General features: G+C 32.9%; 1 long non-coding RNA gene across 1 annotated transcript; it reads left to right on the forward strand.

The window, feature by feature from the left end:
• The first annotated feature begins 10,080 nt into the window (after positions 1–10,080).
• On the forward strand, positions 10,081–11,499 carry LOC113500541. Its single transcript, XR_003401216.1, has 2 exons — positions 10,081–10,489; positions 11,397–11,499. It is a non-coding gene; the product is annotated as an uncharacterized LOC113500541 (long non-coding RNA).
• The last annotated feature ends 208 nt before the right edge of the window (positions 11,500–11,707 follow it).

Here is an 11,707-nt window from a genome sequence, read left to right on the forward strand (position 1 = left end):
TAGAGTCTAAATTTTCAATACAGGCTTGTATAAATGGATGGATGCAAAAAAGAAAAAGCCTTTCTACCTTATCTATCTTTCTGTCTCATTCTGAAAAAACTGAATGATGTTTGTCAGGTTTTTAAACTGATCTTAAATAAATAAGTTCATTCTTAAATACGCACATCTCGTGACTAAGACTAACCAGTTTCACTTAATAGGTGTGACCCAATTATCACCTAATGTTATTCACTAAATACTCAATGACTAGGATTTTCTACCACAAGTCGTGAAAACCCCTAAAACCAAAATATTATACGTATTACAAAGAACAGTGTAACGTCAATTTGTCATTAGTAAATAAAAGTGAGTAAGTCGTTATAAAGGAAAAAAAACGGTCAAGTTCGAGTCGGATTTAGGACAGTCGGAGAGTTAGGATTTGTTGTTATAGCGGCAGCGGAAATATTTCATCTGTAAAAATAACCACAAGTGTAGATACTTTCGTTAATGAGATATAGTCTGGAAATGTACGGATGAATAGATTCGACTCAGTAGTAGGGTTCGGTTTTGACCCTTACGTAGAGAACCCTAAATTTAATTGAATGAAATAACTTTAAAATACGTTATTTCTAGGTGCAAAAGTGACTAATTAATCTTCATCTTATAAGTCTGGAATAGATCGCTATTCATATCAAAAATACATTATAATCTTTGAATTTGAATTTTCATTGTCATTGTCTTAATACATTTTGCTATGAATTCAATAGTTTTTGACATCAATAGGAGGTTTTATAAAAAAGAAAAAACTGCTTAATTAAAAAAAACAACAGATTTAATTGACGCAAATAGTAGGGATGACGGTATTTTTCAATGTTCGTCCTTGTTTAAATGAATGGCGGATACCTATGCATTTTTTATTTTGTCCAGAAAACATAAATTTGGTCAAATAACTGCAGGCAATGGAACTTACACGTGACGTCACTTTTGAGTATGAATTTTTCGAAGTCATGACGTCACAGGGTCTCTCGTCGGTCGCGCAGAGTATGCGCGAGCGGTCCCGTGACTCTGGCTAAAGCAGTAGAAGGGGCCCGGGGTGTTTTTAGTCGGTGGAAGTCCGACATATCGCCACGCTGCCGCGCCGTGCCCTCGATGTGGGATGAAGACATTAGCGTTTCACCCCGGAAAAAGGGTCTCTCTCGAAAGCTTTAAAACAGTACCTATCTTCATCATTATTGTTCAGATAAAGGCAAAAATGCTTTTCAATTATCTATGTAACGGATTAAAACAATTTTTACTTTTAAAACCCAGTCGTCATCTCTATTGTGAAATAATGACTGCTTACTTTGTTTATAATACAAATTGACGTAAAACATGTGACCAAATCACCTGTCACATTATACCTACGGAGAATAAAAACCTAATTACTGATATTAGGCAGCCATTACGTAATGGAAAACAATTAAAATGATAATGTCCTGGAAAGACGTCAAAAGACCATTTTGTAGTCACGACTTTGGAACTAATTCGGTATCATTTTGGTTTGTTTGAGTACTGCGTGGGATCCCATAAGGGCTGTCAGGGGAAATAATTTATTCAGACAAAAAAGTATTTTATTACAATTCATTTTTTATTAAAGGAGGTCAGGTAGGCGTCGAAATGAAAAATGTAAATATGAAAATAATGTTCGGTGACGTTATAGAAAATATAGTAGTTGGTGAAGGTTTTAAGCATATTTCGGGTACCATAATCAAAATGTTAAAACTGACGACTGACTAAATCTATAATTAAGAATCCGCTGTCTATATCTCATCAACCGTTATAACTTGACAGTTGAAAATTTTGTAGCAATCTATAGACAGATCGCTACAAAAATACAAGCAACAAAAGTTGCTGCATCAAAATCCATATAGATACTGTAGTACTAAGGGAATAACAAAACGTCAATAAGAAGCTGCTAATAAATTGTTTATTCTATGAGATCAGTGTGAATTACGAGCCTTTGTGTGGAATACTCGATAACTCGGTCAATAAGGGAAATGACTCATGGAAAATGTTAGTGTTTAAGAAAAACCGATTCTATGAATAGATTATAGATATTCTTCGTTAGAGGCAATACGTGGAAGGTTAACAGGATAAATGGAGGAAATGGATTGTTTGCTTTTGAATGGACGTGTTGCAAGACCTTAGATCTACATACGTGATTGTTTTATAGTTTAATTAGAGTTGAATGCACATAGCTGAGTGGTATAGACCACGCTAAATCCAATGTTTGTTATATGTCGCGGGTTCATTCCCCGCGTGGGTCAAGAGATTTTGTGCTCCACGAAAACTTGTTTTGTACGGGTGTTCTTTCGTAGATACTATATTATTAGTTATACTATTAGTTCATACATACTAAAAAAAAAACGCTTCTCGCCTTCAAACCTAAAAGTTTATCAAATTAGAAAAGTAAGAAAAATTGTATGATTTAAAGAAATAAAAATATAAATAATAGATATCTAATGATTAAAAATTGATTATAGGCACTATTTGGAAATTTTTGTATGCAGATTGATAATATGTAGTTATACATTGAAAAAAAACAAGTGTTAAGTTTTATACTGTAAGTTTTTCAGTGAAAAAAAACTAGTCTTATTATTTTATACACGAGTTGCATATTATATGCAATTACTTTTGCTGTCTCGTGACATTTAATTAGTTTAATTTGTCTATTATTGACATGCTAACTAACAATTTTAATTGTCTTTTTTCGTAATAACTGCAGTGTAATTTCTTCTTTGTTTCGTTTTTATAATATACGGTACCTAGCTGTCTTCAAACTAAAGAAAAATGTTGATTCAAAATGACAGGCAGGTAGCTCATGTAATACGCGATAACTTACGTTTCTTGTATTTAAAAAAAATAAGTTCTTTTTTGTTAAATACCGTGCGGAAAATATCGCGACTATACCTAGCTATTATGATATAACAAAATTGATATGTAATTGTCTTTCGATGCCTTTCAGACGCCTGAGTCCTAACTGTCCTAAGAGAGATCTCACTAATCTCATAACAAGTGATCCACGGCTCGGCTGTCACCACAGCCTGCAATTATTGCGACTTCCGGCTTTACAAACCCACGCAGGAGATATTTTTGCCTTTGAAATATTTATTTTATTTCGTGGAATGAATATTCTTTTACTATTTACAACCGACTTCAAATAGAGGAGGTTTTTAATTCGTCTGTTGTTTTTTATGTTTGTGACCTCATATCCATCATATCCTTCTTTGATCTAGATGAACCGATTTTGTTGATTATTCTTTCATTAACAGTCATAGAGCTGTCATTTGGTTTCATAAAGCTTACTAGTTTTTTTTTCGAAGTCGGTTGTAAGATTTTTTTGTTAAAACAATATTATTTAATATTAAATAAGTGAACGAATTCAATTTGAAAGGTGTACAATAATACCAGCCTGTAAATGACCCACTTCTGGGCAAAGGCCTCTTTTATAAACATCACTCTCGCTTAATACAGATAGAAAATTGAAAAGATCAAAGTCATATAAAATATTTCATTGAATAGTATAATACGAAATCGGAATCCCGATTCTCTCGAGATTAAATACTAATAAGGTCCAATTCAAAGTTTACGTCTTCAATTAGGCGAGCAAGACTAACGTACAAAGGGGATAAAACCAGAAGTTCATTGTCAATGGATTAACCTTGACCCTAGCTTAGCCTGAAACCCCTATTTTACTACCAACACTCACACCAATACCCGAGAATTTCCTTACATCTAAAGCTACCTCAAACTTTTCATCCCGTGTACAATTAGCCACACAGCAACTTTTAACTCTTCTACAACACCAGCTCTCTTAACTCAATAGCTTAAGGTTGAGTTTCGTTCTTTCATTGTCATTGCTCCCGTGCGGTTGACTGTACATTAATTGTCTAGGAAGTAAATAGGTAATGATCCTTGTTAATTTATTACTTAACGAAACTGCTAGAGGAGTAAGTGGACAAAATTGCTAAGTGAAGCAATGAATTTGTATTTAAATTTGGAATCGTTTTGTGCTTTTGTTTCATCTTCGTAGTTTTTAATCTTTTTTCAAGCTGTATTAGGAGTTTTCATTTTGATGTATTAGGCAAAGGAAATTACTTGAGATATTTTAAATGGAATCAAATAATGATATTTGTTCTCTAAATTCCTGCAAAGAAGGTTTTTAGCAACGAGCTGTAGCCCATGGGTCCGCCGGCTACAAATGAAAACGAGTCGTAATACTGTAAGTAATATAAATTTCTTTTTAAATTTTTGTTTTCATCTTCAATACTTCAGATTTATTTTATTTTTGCGCTTGAGATATAGTCTATTATTTGAGACATATTATTTTAGTTTATGTAATTCGCTAGTAGTCGTCGACTAATGAAGGTTACAATGATGAGCATGAGTTTCCAAACCGAATCTGATAATTGGACGTATACTCTCAGTTAATATTTGTAACTTCAAATCGAATTCTATTTTACTTTACCGGTTTTAGAGCAATTAATAATCGTCACGTTTGAAACAAAACAAAAATGCAAAATCATCATGAATTCCATTTTATAGAAACAGGTTCATCTCAGGTCGAATCACAATTTCTTAGTAATCTCTACTTAATTACTTCGGTCTGTGTCAATTACGTAGCATTATGTACAGGACGCTATGTAATTGAGACGGGTAAAGTTCACGGTTTAATTGTAGAGACGTAAATGGCATTCAGTTAAAAAAAAAGAAAAACGATCGAAGGAAATCTAAAATTAAAAAAACGGTAAATACGCACACGTACCTATACTAAGTATAGATCTATTTTTTTTTTTAGTTTTTCTTTAACATCGAGGTTTTTGTGACTATGCCAGTATTTTTGAGTTAGTTTAATTCCAAAACTACTGCAGATTAAGATTAGGAGGTAGTGGTAGAGATCAAAACCTGATTAATTACCACAAAAATTTATTACTCATCTGTCAAACCATACAAAAAGCGCCGTGATTGATTGTGAGTCTTGTTGCTTAGCAATCATTACATTCCTAATTCAGCTGGACGAACTCAAAGAAAACGCTTATAGCTTTGGTCTACAGCACTATATTTCAAAAAAGTAAGAAATACTGTAAAAATGTGTAATACCTAAGGTTTAAGATATTAACTCCAATCCTTCCAACTAATATAGTAAACGCGAGAGTTTGTATGTAAGTATGTTTGTTACTCCTTCACTTTAAACTACTCAACAGATTTAGACGAAACTTGGTACACAGTTAGTGTTTAACCAGGATTAGCATATAGGATAGCTTTTAAGTGATTTTATTCGTGAGGCCGTGGTTTCATTTTATTAGAAACAGGCTTGTTAACAGCTATTAGTTAATAAATAAAAGAGAAGTAGTGAATAAAGATTAAGAATATTCTTAAAAAAAATCTAATTAAGGGATCAAAATACTAGATTCCTTATCCGCTAAGAGTTTTTATGAAAGTACCCATATTTACTCTGAAGTTTTATAGCCGGATGTTTTCTTCAGATAGCAAATAACCCACCTTCTTAGTATAATTAATTTATTTTGCTTACAATGACGTATGTGATTCCTGTCAGGTTATAATTGGCAAACTACGATTGATCATAATAAATAATTAGAGATAAAATACGCAGTTCTTGCTCTTTTAGCTTCATATTAATTTATAGGATATTAATACATGTCTGAAGTCTTGGTAAAAAAAGTCTAGACGTCAATAAGCCAAGCCCAGTTAGATATTAGCATAAAGTTAGACTGAGTGAAAAAGTTTAAGAGCTATTATTAGTGACTTATAAAAAGAGGTTATGTTGTGTTCAACGACTTTATTTTTCTTCTGTGTTATGAGCCAATGACTTCAAAATCAAACAAATTCAATATCGGGAATTGAACCGAAACCAGTTTCGGGATTTGAAAGGTTGTTAGAGCTGAACAAAGTACACAAGCGATGCAAGAAGCATGGCAGAGAAAAGGCATGGACGGGGATTTTAACATTTTTAACTTATTCCCAAATATCTCTATCACTATTACGCCACGATCAAACTACGTTACATTCTCTCCTATACGCATGATCAACAAGGAGTATCGGGAAAACATGTTTGTCCCATATCCACGTCATAAACAAATCGAAGTGCAAAAACGTAATAAAGCATTCGTTGCGTCGTAGTAATAATGTTCTCATCAAAAAGACGTCATTTGGTAGTGTTTGTAACTAGAGCCTACCAATGTGTAGTAAAAACATCGTCGGTGTTGTGAAAGAGAGAGATGGTGCTCTATACAATGTAGAGTGCCGTCTCGCTTCCGCATCCGCGATAGTTTGATAATAGGTATTGGTAGGTATTCAGGGTTTAGGTCAGGAAGGTCTAGGTAGGTAGTTGCGTCAACTGTTTAATTAGCTTTTTATTGAGGTGTTTGTTTTGTAGAGCATCTGTCAATTCTAGTGAAACACCGTCATACGGAGGAAAACAAATGAATGTAACGTGATTTCAAGGGATCTTGATGGGCAACGTGCTTTTTGGAATCGACTACTTTGTTAATTAACTAGTCTCGTATATAATTATTTCATAAAGACTCCTGAGGTTAATACACGGTGATTTTTTAGTCGTCTTACAAAAGTAGCCCAGTTCATGTACCTGACGTAAAATACCCCTAGGCACGATTATTATATTTTTATCATCAACTAAGAATATTCAATAAAAATTGCATTTTGAATTTATTCAAATCTCATAAATACCTATTTTTTTAATCATAAACGTGTTCTAGTCATTGGATACATGAACTGGGCTGCTTTTGTAAGACGACTAAAAAATTACGGTGTATATAATTATTTTATTTAACGTATGCTACTATTTGTGTTCTTTTTTTAATAAAAAGGCTGACTGGAAAAATAATAGGTACTCTAAAAAATACTAAAATTCGCTGAGGTTGATGAGATACTAAAGGTCGTATCGTTACGATATTCTCCAAAAAAATATTTAACAAGCAAAAGACTTTGATTCGATTTGACTTTTATTAGGACCTTGCATGTCGTACTATCGTTTTCTTTGGCTTAATAAACCTAGCTTTTTGCTTCTATCATTTGAATATAAACCGTAGTACTTAATATCAAATAAAATTGGCAAAATAAAAGCAGCCTGTCTTGATACGTGACCTTGTTTCAACTTCAATTATATAGGCAAAAAATAAACGTAGTTTCGGTTTATGTAAAAATTTACTAAATTATCTTATCAAGGACTTTTTGATGAATTTTAGTAAGCTATAAGTAAACCTTAAACTTTTAAGTGAAAATAATATCATGACTTGCTAATTATTTTGTGTCTGGCAATATACAAATTTCAAACATTAAGTACGGGCAAATATAAATAATTTATTTGTCATAAAAATCCTGACCGATAAACCCAGACAACCTGTTACAAAATATCATTTGCATGATTCACTTTAATTCGTACGAGACAAAAGTCCCCGCTTTATTAAAATTATGTAAAAAGGTCACATTTGAGTTCCATTATTATTACTTGTTTTAACAAGTTGATAGAATACAGGTTAAGCTACGCTTTATAAGGTCGGTGAGTGGATGGGTGACCATCTGGACAGACGATAACTAGTTCCGAGTGTTTCGCAAGATACGTACGTTAAATTGTGGGAACCAGCTGGTATTAATACATGCGAATCATTCGCTATCATACGGATACATATTTATATTTAATCGTGCAACCGCAGAACGCACGTGTGATCAATAATTCAGATTTTATTGTAAACACATCACCGTTTAAAAGAACTGTAAATTCGTTGAAGACTCCTGAGCGATAAACATCTCATACTAATTCTTAGAGTAAACTCATTCTCTAGAAATGAATATACATACTTACATGTCTGTCATTTTTACAACTCTCGATAGAATTAGGAGTTAAAATCTAAAGTTTTTTTCGCCATCCTAAAAGATTACTCTGTAAACAGTTTTCAGAACTCATCATACAACCTCTCTTTTACTAATTTTACAATATATATGCGGACAACATCACATACATTGTTCTGAACCCAAAGTAAGTTGCTAAAGCACTTGTGTTATGGAATTCAGATACAACGAAGGTACCACAAACACCCAGACCCGAGACAATGTAGAAATGGGAATTTTTACATTGACTCGACCGGGGATCGAACCCGGGACCTCAGAGCTAGCGACACCTTGAAACCGGTGCGTACGCCACTCGACCACGGAGGTCGTCAGAATCGTCACAATGCTACATTTGTTAACAGAGAATGAATATTTAAAGCATTTACAAAATACTCTATACATTATATCGAACTTAACACTCAGAATAATTAAAAAAAAAACAGTCAAATTTGAACGTATTTAAAACAATAAAACAGTTCCGTGTAAATATAGAGCCGACAATGAATTCAGTCTGAATTCGAGAGTATTTCCATATTCAAAAGAAAAACAAAAGAATTCGCCGTCGATTGTTTTGTTTTTTCGAATCATAATACTCTCAATGAAAACTGCCAAAGACTGCCATAACAATTGGGAGCAAAAATATGTCAATATTTTTAATCAGTCTGCCGAACAAGAGGAAATTTATAAATATTGAAATCTGGTGCTAAGTTTTCATGTAACATTTATAAACGATCTTAGTATGAATATGGAATAACATGTTATCACTATGTAAATTACCTTAGACGGACTTTTTGATTAAAATAATGCCTGTAGGTCTAGAAAAAAAATAATTGATTGAGGACCGAGCTCTGTTCTTAGGTTGAATCGCAAAAAATGGATTCCAAAATTAAAACATAGTCTAGATTGACTCGTTCTTCAAATAAAGAATGAATGGGTATATTATTTTCTATTTAAAGAAAAACTATTTCGTTTAACAAATTGAAGCTATCAACATCTTTTGTTTGAACACCTTAGTTTTTCTGTCGATTTCAAAGTTTCCTCAGTTGGCAATTCATGTGATGTTTACTTTAATAAAAAAATTGTACAACTAGGCTTGAGAAAAACATATTTGCAACAAAGATTTTTCACCTATGAAAGTCATGACCGCAGCGAAACTTCGATTTTTCGAAGCATAGTATGATATCATAGTGGCAACAGAAATAATTATCAGTTAACAAAATATAATCTGACATAGTGCTTATACTAGATGGATAGACACTTCTACAGACTCTCAAAAAGTGCAAGGAAAATAAATATTAAAGTAGTTAACCGTTTTACAAATTTTGTCATGCCCATGTCAAAAACTGACTATTATTTTCTCCTTTCACACGAATCGTAAGAACTAATTGAGTATCATTACATAATTGATTCAAAAATAACTGATTGATAGATAATCGATTTAGTATTGAAAGAATCTCCAGTTAAAATGATTAAAAGTCAGATTTTTTTACTTTGATGTACATAGTTACATTCATATAATTTCTTTCTTTTTTAACTTAATTTCTAATTGTAATTATTGGCAAGATGTTGGATGTTTTATACTTATTTAGTAAATATGTTCCTTTTTGTATTTAAATAAGTTTTTACGAAGACATGGTTTTTAAATTTGTTTATCGATAAGTTCTTGGAAATGGTATGGATTTAAATAATTATCTCATTACAATAAAACCAAAAAACCCCAGACTAGGTATTAACATCAGACCGTACAATTAATCTTTTATAGATAATCTATGCATCGACAATATTAATACTCGCAAAATACTTTAACATTATTTATAGGATTTATGTGTAAAAATACTTATAACAGAACAAAAAGGAAGCGTTACTTTTTTTTTAAGTCTTAAAACATCACACAAAATGTTTAGTAATACATTTTAGAAAACTATCAAAAACCTACTTTTAGAGGTAGAATAAACTTCCATAGAAATTTCAACCGTCACAAAAAGTACAAGCAAAGAGAAAAAAATAACAAAACATCAAAAACGCTCCAACAAAACGGATGTAAATATCCATAACAGGGAAACATAATAATCATTTAGAATAAATTAAGCACATCGAAAATACTAGTACAAGTTTTACGTAAAGAAAAAAACTCAGACGTCAGTGACGTGCCCATGTTCAAACGGACGCCCATTAACTAAGCATCAAAACAAAAAGCCGCTATGACGTAGGCGAGCCGACGTCTTGAACTCGAGCTGACCTACGCGCACGCGCACACTTTATATATAAGGAGTGGGAGGTGCAACAGCTCACAACCATCTGAACGCTCGCAGCGAACGGACCGTTGAATTGTTAAAATAACCTTCAAATTTCAAAATGTACACAAATCCCTTTGAACGTAAACACTCGTCGTTGAGGCAGGCCCTTGACCGCTTCATCAGAGGCGAGACCCGGATCAGCTTCAGGAAGAAGACGGACTTGTCCAAATCTTCAAGCAGCAGCACGTCTTCCATGACGTCGTCTACAATGGACTACAAACCTAAGTTTAATGAGAAGAGGTGAAGAGACCGTGTGACTGTGTAGTGATTGTGATATAATTTTGCAAATTCCGCACTCAAAACAGGTTGGTACTTGTGTTTTTTACTTAAAAATTTCAGCTATTCAAAAAGTCCCTAATCGTTATTCGATCGATTCATTTTACTGTTAGTTTGAATTCGATTTTAAGATCTCTACGCCATCTCTATTTGTACTGCTCTTTAAACTTCTCATGTATAAATTGCGAAGACCTTTTAGTGTAATACTGTCCAAGAAACAGAATAACAATGTTTGAACGTTTTTAAAATGTCCCCAAACGAATAGCGTTTTCAATTGTTTGTTCAATTGAAAAGGCCACGATAATTGAACTCAATTCGTTCGAAACGTTTACTTCACTTCAAACACTTAAATTAATTAGTTGTAAAAACAATCGGGCTGTGCCAAAATAATAATTACTTAAAAAGAGTTTGTATAGTCAATCAGTTGTACTGTACCTTTTGTAATAGTTTTTAATGGGAAAAGCTAATTTTACGAGTTGATACGGTTTAATTGAACAATTTGTATGAGCTCAGTTTGATGTACATGTGTTATCAGAATCTAAATCATCGCCAACAATTACGCCACAGTTAACTATTCTTAGATCAATATAATTAAATAAACTAGTGTAGTAATACAAACAGCAATCGTTTGTTGCCAACAACGTGATCTTAAAGCCAAAATTTATACATTAACAAGTCCGCCCCCAAATTAGGATTGAATCTCATTGAATAAAATCATAATTAGTGTCAATGTCTTCACAATTTAAAGTTAGCATCAATTTTACAACACACAAAACACGTGATCTCCTCATACATAAATCAGTTTGCATTCAATTGACTAATCAATCCAATTATTGTCAATTTTATTCAATTGGAATATTTGTAACCAATTCATTGGTTAACGGGATAAAAAGTACGTAAATAGAAAGTATAAAGTTATTTTTCCATTGCCTACAGGTTGCGAGTTGTTGGAGACCGGTGGAGTGACGTCAGATACGTGAGGACCAGTGAACGATTGACTATACCGCCAAAATGATTTAATAAAACCTTTTTTTAAGAATTTTATGGTTTGATTTGTTCTATGTAGTTTGTAGCTCCTAACATACATACACTGACATAAGACATATAATTCTAAAATCAAACTCCTTTTTTATTGAAGATACAGTCAAAATACATTCGTAAAGTGAGTAAAATTAAAACTATTGACAATCAGTAGACCCCCCCCCCCCGCAACATCTCTTTAAGACGTGTTGGTAGGCCCACAGCAA

The sequence above is a fragment of the Trichoplusia ni genome, chromosome 14 (assembly GCF_003590095.1).
Source record: "Trichoplusia ni isolate ovarian cell line Hi5 chromosome 14, tn1, whole genome shotgun sequence".
Lineage (NCBI taxonomy): Eukaryota > Metazoa > Arthropoda > Insecta > Lepidoptera > Noctuidae > Trichoplusia > Trichoplusia ni.